Raw genomic sequence first — 15,141 nt, 5'->3', positions numbered from 1 at the left:
CCTTGACCTTCCTGCAGGTCAAACACCGCTCAACGTACCACGCCACATCCCGCTTCATGCAGGGCCACCAATAATCTAGACGAAGATCCCTATACATCTTCGTCGCCCCGGGATGAATAGAGAATCGGGACTTGTGCGCCTCCTCCATCAAGATCTGGCGCACGCCTCCGTGATACGGTACCCACACCCTACGGTGTAGCGTCAATAGTCCTCGACTATCATAATCAAAGGAGGAAACCTGACCCACCACACGCTCACTCTTCCGATGCTCCTCCTTGATAGCCTCCTGTTGAGCCTCCCGAATTCGCTCCAATAGGGGAGTCACCACGGTCATCCTCATGCATACGTCCCTGATCGGCGCCGCCTTGCGGCTAAGCGCATCGGCCACCACGTTGGCCTTCCCCGGGTGGTAAAGGATCTCGCAATCATAATCCTTCACCACGTCCAACCACCGACGCTGCCTCATGTTCAGAGTCGGCTGATCCATGAGGTACCTCAAACTCTTGTGGTCCGTGTAAATGGTACATCGAACCCCGTAGAGGTAATGTCACCAAATCTTGAGGGCAAAAACCATCGCCCCCAACTCCAAATCATGCGTCGGGTAGTTCGCCTCGTGAGGCTTGAGCTGCCTCGAAGCATAGGCAATGACATGCCCCCTCTGCATCAGTACCGCGCCCAATCCTGAAATGGACGCGTCACAATAAACCACAAAATCCTCTACGCCCTCTGGCAGGGCTAAGATCGGCGCCTCGCACAATCTCTGTCTAAGTATCTTAAATGCAGCCTGCTGCTCGGGTCCCCATCGAAAGACCATGGCTTTCTTCATCAGCCGCGTCAGGGGTACGACTATCTTGGAGAAATCCTGAATAAATCTCCGATAGTAGCCTGCTAATCCCAGGAAACTCCGAATCTCAGATGGAGACTTCAGAACCTCCCATCTCATCACGACCTCGACCTTGGCCGGATCGACCAGAATCCCGTCCTGGTTGACAAGGTGCCCGAGAAATTGCAACTCGCGCAACCAAAACTCGCACTTGGAGAACTTGGCATACAAACTCTCCCTCCTCAGGGCCTCCAACACCTCTCTCAGATGCTCCTCATGTTCCTCCTACGTCTTGGAGTAAACCAAGATGTCATCGATAAAGACTATCACAGACCGATCCAGCATCGGTCTGCATACGCGGTTCATGAGGTCCATGAACGCGGCAGGAGCATTGGTGAGCCCAAACGGCATCACCACGAACTCATAGTGGCCATAGCGCGTCCGAAACACGGTCTTCTGTGTATCCTCCTCCCTGATTCTCATCTGATGGGATCCCGAACACAAATCGATCTTGGAAAACCAAGACGCTCCCTGAAGCTGGTCAAAGAGATCATCAATCCTCGGGAGCGGGTAACGGTTCTTCACCGTTACCTTGTTCAGCTCCCGGTAATCTATACACATCTGATGCGACCCATCCTTCTTCTTCACAAACAGGATCGGGGCTCCCCAGGGTGAACTACTCGGGCGAATAAATCCCTTGTCTAGCAGCTCCTGCAGCTGCGTAGACAACTCCTGCATCTCGGGTGGAGCCAACCGATACGGTGCCTGGGCTATCGGGGCCGCACCAGGAACAAGGTCAATCCTGAACTCCACCTGTCGCTCCGGAGGTATCCCAGGAAGCTCCTCCGGGAAGACATCTGCAAAATCTCGAACCACCGGAACCTCGCTCACTGTCGCCTTACCCGCCTTCCGGGTATCCATCACATACGCGACATATCCTGCGCATCCCTGCCGAAGGTAGCGTCTCGCCCTCGCTGCTGAACATACTGCGGGTCCACACTGCGGTCTCTCGCCATGAATCACTAACTCTCCCCCGCCCGGGGTCCTGACCCGTACTAGCTGTTGCGCGCAATCTATCACCGCCCCATTAGAGCTCAACAATCCATGCCAATAATCACCTTGTTTCCACGCAGCGGAATGGGAACCAGGTCTACTAAGTAGCGCTCCTCGAACAGACGCAATACGCAATCCCGAAACACCATCGATGCTCGCACCGATCGATCATCAACAATCTCTACCTCCAGAGGGAAATCCAACATACCCGAAGACTCAGGAAACTTCTTGCTAAGCGCAAGGGACACGAATGATCGGGATGCACCCGAATCGAATAACACCTGAACTGGGATACCGTTCACATGGAACGATCCTAAAACATATATATATATATATATATATATATATATATATATATATATATATATATATATATATATACGTACGGAGCACATATCAATATCATAACATCATAAAAATAAAAGAGAGGGAAAGAATCATACCCGTCACCACATCGGGTGCGGCGCGTGCCTCTTCGGTAGTCAACTGAAATGCTCGGCTCCTCACCACTGGAGCCTCTGCCTTGCCCTGCCGGCCATCCGTGATCCGCAGGGTCGCTGGAGCTGGCGCCTTCACCGGCGCTGAAACTGTTAACTGGGGGCAATTGGCCTTCTTGTGGCCCCTCTGGTTGCAGTGGAAACACAACAACTCTGATGTATGAATAACTGCTGCTGGAGCAGTGCAATCCCTGCTGATGTGCCCAGACTTGCCGCACTTGTAGCAGCCTGATGATCCCAACCTGCACGCCCCCTCGTGCGGTCTGCCGCATTTCCTGCAACGGCTCGGTCCTGACTGGCCTTTCGGCCTACCATCTGATCCCTTGGGCTTCTTCCCCGAAGCCCATCCTGTCTGTCCCTCCTCTGATTTCCATTTCTGGATGTGCTCCAGATCTATCTCCTTCTCCCTCGCCCTGGCAATCATAGAGTCCAAGGTAGGGCAAGCCGAAAAGCTAACATGCTCCCGGATGTCAGCTCGTAGCATATCATGATAACGGGTCCTCCTCATATCCTCGTCACCAGCATACTGGGGCACCAACAAAGCCCTCTCCCGGAACTTGGCGGTGATCTCCGCCACAGTCTCAGACGTCTGTCTCATGTCTAGAAACTCCTTGGCTAGCTGCTGAAGCTCGACAGCCGGCGCAAACTCTGCCCTGAATCTGGTCACAAAATCTGACCAAGTCATAGCCTCGATAGCTGAGGCTCCCAACGAGTCACCCACTAACTCCCACCAATCATGGGCTCGGTCCCGCAAACATCCGGTTGCATACCTCACCTTCGACCCCTCGGGGCAGAAGCTAGTCAACTGTGCAGACTCGATGTCTGCAATCCATCGCCTGGCAGCAATGGGGTCTTTCACCCCATGGAAATCCGACGCACCACTGCCCCTGAAGTCCTTGAAGGACAGTGTGCGAGATCCCGACTGGCTAGATGCCATATCACTCCTGAATGCCCGAAGGCGATCCTCCATCAACTCCATGATCCCTTCCTTGATCGACCCAAAGAGGATGGGGGTCGACTCAAGGATGCCTCTGGTGATCTCTGACATGATGAACTCGTGTAGCCCCTCATCTACCGGCTCGGAACCTAATCCCGAACCCGACCCCTCTCCTGAACCGCCATCTACCGGCCTCGATCGAAGTACCACCATTCTGCAATATATCACAACAAACATTATAGATACTGATACTTCCTGAGAGATCACTGCTACCTACAAGTTCCCTGGTCTTATCTTGGCCTTCCTTGGTTCGGGTACGGATCCTCTGCTTTCAGTAGTACTGGCCCATACTACCTTCCACATCTATCCGTACCTTCTTCAAGGAATGTCTCGACTCCACCAGATCCCTTTCACTACTGCTGATCACTGTTATACTCATCCTAGGCTTGCCCTAGGGAAATCTCTGATTCTACTCTATCCAGTCCTCAGCTGCTGCGGGCCTCCTTGTAATGCCAATTAGCCATTACCCGAATACCATCACATGTGACGAGGCTCAGATAATCCTTCGAGTACCCAACTCGTCCCTACAACGGTTGGACTCAAACAAGAGCTGCGCAGTAGGATCAAATCCGGCACTCTAAGATTATTCAACCCTGATCACATGTGACGTGACGCATTCGCCTAATGGCTAACTCCCATTATTCCGAGTTCCACATAGCATGAAGCAAGCAGCATTCAAACAAGAGTAGCAATCTCAATCAACTCTATCTGCTTACAGGAACTAAGCTAGCATAAAGTGCTAAACTCATACTATCAGGCATAACCTAATCAGGCTATCCTACTTGCTGTCTACTCAATGTCTAGCATGCAATTCTCATATAACTGAAACACATAAAGCAGGCACATAAGGCATCACTCCTAGATCCTTAGTCCTATTCTAGCATGCTGTTCTATAAAAGCTGATATACATAACATAAACTTGTATGGGTACTTTGGGGAAGACTTACTTGAGCTCGGCCAGTCGCGCACATCACACACTTCGTTCCTTCTCGAAACTCTTTTCTCAATTTTTAGAAAACATTTTCTTTTAGAAAATCTTTTAATCCCTCGATTTGAGTTCAGACACCCCCGAAGGTGTGTCCGAATCCCTCAAACCAAGGCTCTGATACCAACTTGTAACGACCCAATTTTCACGTCCAAAAATTTTGTTATAAAACATTTCATGAAAGCATTAATAGTTAAAACATTGTTTGATTAAAAACCATTTCACATCGAAAACCAAAATGAAAACCACAACATTCGATCAATCAAATATCACAGTATCAATCCCAGAGTAAACTCGTAACTGCGGAAACAAGAGAGTGTGTGTGTGTGACATGCTGCTACCGTGCCGGCTCCTTTCCCCTAGCTGAGGAGGTACCTGAAACCAAAACTGAAAACCGTAAGCACAAAGCTTAGTGAGTTCCCCCCATCGTACCACATACCATACAAACACATAACATAACATACTGCCAGGCTATTCTGGGGGTGCCTGACTACCCGGTACGGCCATTCTGGGGTGCCAACTACCCGTACGACCATTCTGGGGTGCCGTCCTACCCGTGTCAAGCCATTCTGGGGTGCTGACTACCCATCGGTCCTAACAACCGATCCTCGGGGACTAGTCCCCTCCTACTACCTCTATCGTATACAACATAACAAGCCAGCATGTAAACATATCATCACGTACTGTCAGACATTTCTGGGGTGTCTGAACTACCCTTCGGTCCTATCAACCGATCTCTACTTCTATCTCATATAACATATCATGCTAGCATATAACATATCAGGTAGTAGCAAACCTAGATGATATCACAGAGACAATCATCTAACATACGACTCCTACTGGTGGGCCGGCATTGTGGCCGTAGACCCACCGCTACTGGAAGGTAACTCACCTCGAAGTAGCTGCTGATCTGATCGGGAACTGACTGTCTACTGTTGCTGCTGCTGCTCCGGAAATCCTCCGACTGCAATTCCCACAACATACTCAATCAAACACTGCTAACTGTCATTTGGGTAAAATGACCATTTTACCCCTGATCATGTCATTAAACAAAGTCACAGTCAACTTTCAGTTGACCCGACCCGCCGAGTTGGCTTCCCAACTCGTCGAGTCCCTACCCAAACGATTGTCATGAATCCCGTTTCTACTCGTCGAGTTAGGCGACGACTCGACGAGTTCTCCTTCTAAACTGATATTCAAGTCCTTCATCCTACTCGCCGAGTTGTATGAACAACTCGTCGAGTTCATCTTCATCCGATGAACACCTATGCTAAGACTCGCCGAGTTGTATGAACAACTCGTCGAGTCCATCTTCATCCGAAGAACACTTATGCTGTGACTCGCCGAGTTGTATGAACAACTCGCCGAGTCTGTTCTTGATCTAAGGAGATTTCCTTGAACCCGCCGAGTCAGGGCATTGACTCGCCGAGTTCCTCCATAGATGAGTTCAGCTTCCAACTCACTGAGTCACACCCCGTGACTCACTGCTCACTCGACACTACGAAAAGGGGACAAACTCGAAGACTCGCGAACAGACTCGCCGAGTCGTCGCCATGCACCGACTAAATACACAGATTTGCTCGATTCCAGTCCATGCCATTCACAGATCCGGACTTCTAGGACACGAATCACACGTAAAGTTTCCAACTTTACGTGTAGATATTCACCAATACGGATTTTAGGGTTCAAAATGTACTTAAAATGGTAGATCCAAGGTCTTCAAGCAAAGAGGGTCCATAAAGGCTACAGATCCGAGCCCTTAGAGCCCAAACATGCCTAGATATGTTGGGTCAAAATATGGTTTATACTTTACTTTTCTGGGCAATTATATTTTTGTGTAATATTTATGAATTTATGGCCATGTTTACGGCTGAGTTTACGGCCGTAAACACCTTACGGCCATAAACTCATTTACGGCCCATTTGTTTCCGGCCCATATCCAACATGTATAAATAGAGGTGTTAGGGTGAGGAGTAGAGATTGATGATTTGATGGACACTAGAGAGATTACGGCCAGAGAGAAAGGAGCTTTTATGTGTGTGTGAATCTTTTGTATTCGGATCTTCATTCATATCAATACATACAAAGATTCATATTATTCTTCTTCTCTTTCTCTTTTATTTTGATCTTACATCATCCGTTTGATTGGGATTCCGCACCATCAAATGGATCTGACTGATACACGGGCAGATTAGGGACTTACAATTGGTATCAGAGCCAAGTTGTATCAGTCAAAAGGTTCATTATTTCATCCAAAAATCGAATATTCTGTGTTTACGGTCCAAGCTTACGGCCGTAAACACCGAGTTCTTGGGTCGTAAACTCTTTTTGGGGCAATATTTGATCTTATTTTCGTAATATTTTTGCGTTTTTGGATAGATCTCGCAAAAATAAAGGGGGTTTGTTTTTTGTGTTTTTCATAAAAAGGGGTTTTTGATTGAGTTTTGGAGCTTCAAAGTCGAATTTTCACGTAATCTTATACTGTTTACGGCCGGAGCTTACGGCCGGAAACAGTTCACGGCTGGAGTTTACGGCCGGAAACTTTTCACGGCCGGCGGCGGGTTCCCGTTTACGGGTAGGGTTTCCGGAGATCTCAGCTCGGCAGCGGCTTGCGACCTATGCAGTTATCGCGGTCAAAATATGGATAGCGGTCACAGGCCGCTATTTGAAATCGCGGTTTTCGCGGTGCTATAGCGGTTTTTTTAATATTACATATAATTTAATATTTTTATATTATATTTAGAATTAATATCATAAAATCTAAAAAGTCTATATAGAATTAATATCATAAAACCTAAAAATTCATAGAAAAACATAACATAATATTCAAAATTCTAATATAGTAATATAGAAACTACGTAGTGTCAATTGTCAAAGTGTCAAATATAGTTTAATCGCATGGCACGGGTTCGGCTTCCGAGTCAACATCGTCCAAAGCATTCACTTCTTCATCAAGATCGTTCCCCACATCTGTAATATCATCACCATCATCATCTCTATAACGCTCTCGTTTGCTCCTAATATTTGGTTGAGCGTCTACATTCGCTCCCATTGCTTCTTGCACATCTGACCAAAGAAGGTCATCACCACCATCCACAAAGTCTTGAAGCTCATCTTCCGTTGGTATTGTCCAATCATCATTCTCCTCAACATCTCGTAGCAAAATAGGATCCAAAGATTTGTTTTGTAAAGACATGAAGCGCTTTTGCAACCTTGTGTTGTATTGGATGAATACAAGTTCATTTAGTTTTTGTTGCAAAAGACAATTTCTTTTCTTAGAATGTAGCTACAACAAAAGAATTAAAATATTTTAGTTAATATGTTAGAAGTTCCAATCTAGATAATATCATTTATAAATTATAATTATAAAAATACTTGTTAAAAATAAGTAAAAAAACTTACATTGTCAAATGTACTCCAATTTTGTTCACAAGGTGAAGCACTACAAGTTTGACTAAGAACCGTGATAGCAAACTTTCGTAAGATAGGTGTATCTATCCCATAAGAACGCCACCATATATCTACATTTTACAACAAAAAAGTTCCTAAGTTAATAAAAATAAATAAATAAAAACTTTTGGTTACATTATAATTTTCATACTTACACGGTGCAACTTTTGTCATACTCCTTTTAGCAGCTGGGGATCCAAATTGTCCACTTAAATCAATGTAGAGATTCAATTCTTGTCTCAAAGTATCATTTTCATCTTCATCGGGAACAAGACGGTCAATAGCAACATAAAGTCCGGTCATAATCTGTTTATTGGCCTCATATTCCTTTGACTTATCTCCATGAAAAATTGCAGGATTAAGGAAACACCCAGCTGTACATTAAGTCATTCACTAAAACGTTAAAACCAAATAATTGCATACTATTTTAAATTAAATTAATAACTAATAAGTAAAAGATTTATACCTGCATGTAAGGGACGAAGAAGTTGGTCATTACATCTTGTTTGAATGATAGACAAAATTCTACCTGCCAGTCTTTTTTTGTCATTATTCCCATCATTTAGATTTTTGCTTATTTGATCTTGTGCTCGACTCATCGCATCATAGATGTACCCCATGCACGGTCTTTCTTCTGTGTCAACCAAACGAACAATATCCACCAATGGAGCATATATTTGGCAAGCTAAATATACACCATCCCAAAAAGATTGCTTTGATACTATCTTCTCAACTCTCTTTCCAGGAGCTTTCTTTGCAAAGTCACTTTTTCTCCATTGTTCAGATACAAACAAAACTTGGAGATGGTGTCGATTCTCATGGACACTCAGTAAGGTGTAAAATTGGGTAGCAAATCTAGTTACACAAGACCTGTGCAACTCTCTATTCTTTGTCAACTTTCTCATCATATTGAGAATCCGTCCATGGTTATAAATATAAACCACAATAGCTCTTGCTTCATTCAAAGCGGTCGCGATTGTTACTTCTTTCTTCCCAATATCTTGTACAATGAGATTCACACAGTGTGCTGCACATGGAGTCCAAAATAATTTTGGATGTTGTTCTTCCAAAATCTTTCCTGCAGCTTTGTAGTTTGAACCGTTGTCTGTAATAAACTATAAGAAATAAAAAGAACTTAATTAATAAAATGGATATATTTTTTTTAAAAAAGTAATAACTAATAACTAATTAGAAACAAATATTACCTGCACAACGTTTTCCTCTCCAACTTCTGCTATCACCTCATTTACCTTCTTCACAATATATTCAGCATTATGTATATGCTCTGATGCATCAATCGACTTTAGAAAAACTGTACCAGTAGGACAATTGACTAAAAAATTGATCAAAGATCTATGCTTGCCATCTGTCCAAAAATCAGACATAATGCTACATCCAAATTTCTTCCATTGTGGTCGAAACGAATCCACAAACTTGTGGGTATCTTCTAACACGTCCTTTAACAATGTCACCCGCATATTATGATAACTTGGAGCCGGCATGCCTAACATTTATATAATTAACAAAACTAGTAAATATAAAAATGTTAACAACTTAACATTAATCAAATAAGAAAGGTAACAAAATTGATTACCTCTTCCATATTCTCCAATGGCATTGATCGCATCTTGGAAACCTTCATCACGTATGGCATTGAAAGGTAAGCCTACCGAATAAGCCCAAACCACAATCTTTTTCCAAGCTACCTTCTTCAACTTCTCTTTAATTGGATTATTCTTATCCAATGTAGTTTGCTTTCCTTTTCCATGGTCCGGCTTATAAACATCATCAATAGGACCCCGTACATTACTAGAACTTACAAACTTTCTTTTTTTAACTTGTGGTTGTGGGGTATCGTCTTGCTCATCATCATTTTCAGAAAGGTCTATACAACTTGTTATCTAAGTATTTCTATTGTTCTTTAAAGAGTTCTGTAAACCTTCCGGTCAATGAAGTGTCATGTTCTCATTCATGTGAAGTTTCATGTTCTCAATCATGTGAAGATACGATTAAATTTCTTCGGGAACAAATTGATATATTTAAAAGAGAAGTTGAGGACCTGAGATATGAAGGATATCAACTCAGGAAAGGACAGAAACCCCTGAAGGATGAATTGGAAGCAAAAATCAAGGACTTTAGGAAACTTCAGGAAGAGTACAGCAACAAGTGTGAAAATTATGATTATGTTAAGAGTCAACTTGCTGCTGTAACTGAAGAACTTGACGCTTTAAAAATTAAGTGTGGAAAAACTGATGTCAGTTTCAAAAATTATACTGCGTCAAGTCAGACAGTCGAGTCCTTATATGAGACCCAGTTAAAATTCAAAGAAAATCAAAGCAAGGGTCTAGGGTATGATAGTGTACCTCCTCCTTACAATCATAACTACACATCCATCCCTATGAAACAAGAAGAAATTGACAGGGAGGCACATCTTAAATACGGCAAACGAGCTAGATTTGTGTCAGGAGGAGTTATTAATGTTGAAAATACTGATGCTTCTGTTACATGCGCAGGTAAAGTAGCAGAGGATGAGAACAAGGAGAGAACTACTGAACAAACAAATGTCTCTTTGAGCTCTGAGTCTGTTGCTTCGAACTCAGCTGCTTCTGATAGACCTGCTGTTGAGAAATACAGGCCACCAATTCCAAAGCAACAGAGTTCTTGTGGCAAGTGTGCATGTGGGAACAACAAGAAACAAGGCAAGGATACGCCACCAGGGGCAGGAAGAGATAACTTCACAGTGAAGAAAAAGACTTGCTTTCACTGTAGAACACCTGGACACATTGCCAGAAATTGTCCTAATCGCGCGTATGTTCCCTACTACACACAAGGCTGGCAGAACGCGTCAAGAGGGAGACACTCCAAAAGATACCCCTCGAGATCACGATCAGACATTGACGACTGGAATGCCAAGAAGGCTAAGAATTCAACTCCCAAGGCCAAGCATCCAACCCACAAGGCAAAGAATTTGAATCCCAAGGGCAAGAAGGGAATGTCGGCCAAGAAGCCCAGTTCAAGAGATGCTCCCGTGAAGCCAAGGTCAAAGTCATCTCGGCAGTCGGCTTCAAGTTCCAAATCAAGTACTGAGCCACCCATCGGATCGAAAAACAAATGGGTTAAACCCAACTACAAATGGGTTCCGAAGGCTCAAACTCCCAAAATTCCTAATGCTTCTAACGTTTCTATATCTTCTGTTTGTGACAAGCAGGATATGTCATGGGAGAGGGTATCATGCGTTGATGACAAAGGTCGACCCAGTTTTAAAATGGATTGGGTTCCAAAAACCAACTGATCCTGCTCTGTGCTGGAGCAGCTATGGAGGCATATCATCAGACTTCGGTTTGTTGGTAGTGGCTGATGGGTTTTAGGCATAAGAACAATCCTATGTGCTCATACAAACCCTAATGCTTGGATCTAGGTTTCTCTATTGTACATGCTTTGAATCCAAGACTAATAACCTTAGATCTAACATATTATAAACTGAATTAGGGTTTATAGAATTACCTTTAATTGTTATATAGCAATAACAATCAATTCCTTGCTTGAATTGGCCTTAGAAAGCTTAGTGCCTCAAGTGCTGCACCTCTAATGGAGTCACAAACACCATATACAACTTGGATGAAGAGGAGAAGAAGAGAGGCTGCCCAAAAACGGCTGGAAACCCTAATGGAAGACTTGTCCACGTTTTTGGGGCATAGGGGCCCTTTATATACATGTAGGCTATTAGGGTTTACAACTAGGAAACCCTAATTTGACTGCTTAGGCCCAAAGCAGCCCATGGACTCCTTAAACATATCCCTTGGACGATTTCTAATGGGCTTCCCATAGAATTCGTCCAACCTATATATTATTAGGTGATCCATAGCCCAATTATAATTATCTTATAATTACAACTTCAGTCCCCTAAGTTTAATTAATCTCTTTTAGCCACAAAATTAATTAACAATTAATTCTTGACTAATATTAATTAAACAATATGATTTCTCCTTTAATATATTATTCTCATAATATATTAATAAATCATATTTTAAACCTTTCTCTCCTTAATTCATCCTACATATTGCTATGGTGAAGGCAACCCAAAAGGACCATGCTCATAATCGGGTCAAGTACATACCAAAATAGTTATGGACTTAGACACTAATCCAACAGTCTCCCACTTGGATAAGTCTAATAACTATTTTCCGTATGACTTCAGAACCTGATCAGCAATCGTAGTTTTCAAAAGCCGCTGTCAACTCTGATCTTATCAAATAGCGTGTCCTTTAGATAAGGGATTATATATTCCTCCATTCTCAATATATCGTATAGACAAAAGACATGAGTTTCAATCATTCTCTCTATACTGTTTCCCGACTTCCGATTTATGACGACTGACAATAGACTACAATTGAACACATCAACTTAGTCCCGGCTTGGCCAAGCGCTTAGGTGTCATCATTAAATCATCGAGAGGCCCACAGATATCGCTTTTATCCCACTTTGGGTAAAAGGAATGGATAAACTTCGACTCAAATGCTCGCTTGCATTTATTGATCGAGTCACACACAACAATAAGTTTTATAACACCAAGTTACTGGTGCGTTTACTTATTATCAATGTGCAACCGACCAACAAATAACAACTCACATGTCTCGGTTTCAAGAATATACAATATTATCGTCTCACTAATCACTCGTGATAAAACCATGAAGTGATCCAAGTGAGCGTGGGTTTAATCCAATACTCTAATCTTATCAAAGCACTCATGAACTCTGCAGCAAACTTGTACTATGTCTAAATACTTCAGACAATTTACAGACAGATTCATGACAGTCTTCATTCATACCTACTCCCAACGTATGACCGACTGTGGATGTTTGAATAACCTAGTTATTATGGAAGTCAAAACATGCAAATTGAAACATAACAATAATACTTAATCCTATATGGCCTCAAATTTGTGAGAGTAAATAAAACACTTCTATTTAACCACCATATTGATTACTCATTATTATTGTTTACTGTTTCAGAAAATCAACTTATTACTCGAATTACAACAATAGTTATCCCATGCATAAAGCATGCACACTATGTTTCCTATGGTCCTTACTTTGTGAAATAGATCAATTGAAAAACCTTTTTTTTAATGATGCTAATTTCACAATTCCCAATCCTTATCATTAGTGTAAGAACACAAGGTTCTTTGCTACTATTAGAATATGCTAGATTCTAACTTTTTACGCAACGATCCTTTCGTAAAGTCATAGCACAAAAGTCACCAAGACTTGGCTAATGAAATTACAAAGTACTTTCTTAGAAGTTGTTACAAGACAATTCCATAGACGTGAAGTCTCACATTCAAAGTACATTCCTTTGAACATCCTTCTTGCATAAAAGTTTCTAATCTAGACATAGATTGTCAATATCCAACTCCCAATATGGAAACATTTCCACATTTGCCATATGACAACTCATTCTTAATAGAATCTTATCTATTCATAATAATGTCGATATGGTCCATCCAATACCATACTTCCAACTACTCACAAGCGACAAATCCTCAACGAACTTTGGATCGTCCTTTGATAGTTGTTTAATTATTTTAGTCAAAACCAATTCTAGTCCTTTTTCCCTCTTAATGTGCTAGACATTTGGAAAATTTTAGAATGGTAAATATTATAGCATTTGCAATCGATCCTATACCCGAAGTGTATGGGACACGATGCATAATGTCTTACATAAAGATATGATACTTTACCAATCTTTTGCCATAATATTTTATGTGTCATGTTCTTATAATTCGAACTATGAAGAGGGATGCCGTAATCATAATCGAATTTTAAGAACATACAATGTATCCTTTGACTGAAAATATTAAAATTTCTCAATCTAAGCTTTAGATTTTGAAACGAAGTATAATATTCTCTCCCTTAATTATAGCAAAACAACTTTTCAACCCATGCAACTTTGCAAATTTGAATCTTTGTTTTTTCTATAATTAATATTGCTAACTTGCAATACTCGCCATAATAATCATACAATCATAACACTTATGCTCCCACTATCATGATGATTACTATCATATAAGCATAACACTTATGCTCCCACTAGCTTTGACATGTATTCAGAAAACTAATGATCTTCCAGAAAAACAATGCCTATTGAATTTCTGGAATTCATATTTTTAATACCAGATGCTTCGATAAGCCTTTATCTAGGCTTCTTAGCCTTATACACCTTTGTCTTAGATAGCTCATATGTGTGTTTAAAACAATTCAGAACTTATGTTACTAAGTTCCAAATGTTGAAACTAATTGCCAAATCTCATAATTCGAACTATGGAAAGGGATGCCGTAACCATAATCGAATTTTGAGAATACAATTTTCACAATCGCTATCTTCTTAAAATCTCTTTTAGTGAAAGCATTTCCTCACAGTCATTTTCATGAAGGAGGGAATCTTATGACACTTAGATTTTATGGTGTATGATTTCCTATCCATGTGAATTTGTCAAAACCAAGGTTTGCGACAAATCCAAACTCATATGGACTGAACTTTCTTAATCTTGATTTCTTGCCTTATGGTAACACGAGTGCCCACCATGTCTTCCAAGTAGTTTAGTAACTTGTCCTTACATATCAATGTACTTTCCATCGACTAAGGATCTAGTATGCATTCAAATGAGAACTATAGAACTCACATACGCAATTAACTCAATTGGAATGGCACAAAAACAAAATAATGTCAGCACGATAGGTTGTAAACCTCAAGTCGTGTGCTAGTGACGATCGATAAGGTTTATTCTTGATTTGTTCTTGAAACCTTTCAAGACCATTAAGACTCCCGCTGACTCTTTGACATATAAGATTCTCTTGTCAAGAAACATTTCTTGACAAAGCAAATATTCAAGAGTTAGTGTAGTTCTTATCAAGACAAAACACTTCACATAATTGGTCCTAGTTGGTCTTTGTCTTATCCAAGACAGCACAACTTACCAATTTCAAATGTGCAAGAATAAGAAAACTTTTTCCAAATTCCACATTTGATGAGTGTTATAAACTTACTTAAGACTTTTCACTCAATGTCACAATCTTGACTCTAAGACTTGATATTGGAACGAAGTATGATTGACTCTTTGATTTAACCATTTCTACAATTCTCGATTCCTCTTCTTAGACATGCAATTGCACTAAGACTCACTTAGAGGATCAATTGAGACATGTTTCTTAATCATAAAGACTTATCATAAAACACAATAAAAGGTACTCTCCCTTCTTCTTAGAATGGAGAAACTTTTATCTTTCTGCCTTCTTGATTCTTCTTATTCATTCTGCTATAGATTGAAACTATTTCA

Source organism: Lactuca serriola, chromosome 1, assembly GCF_051521515.1.
Source record: "Lactuca serriola cultivar US96UC23 chromosome 1, Lser_US96UC23_V15, whole genome shotgun sequence".
Classification (NCBI taxonomy): domain Eukaryota; kingdom Viridiplantae; phylum Streptophyta; class Magnoliopsida; order Asterales; family Asteraceae; genus Lactuca; species Lactuca serriola.
Note: the sequence above shows the minus strand (reverse complement) of the source record.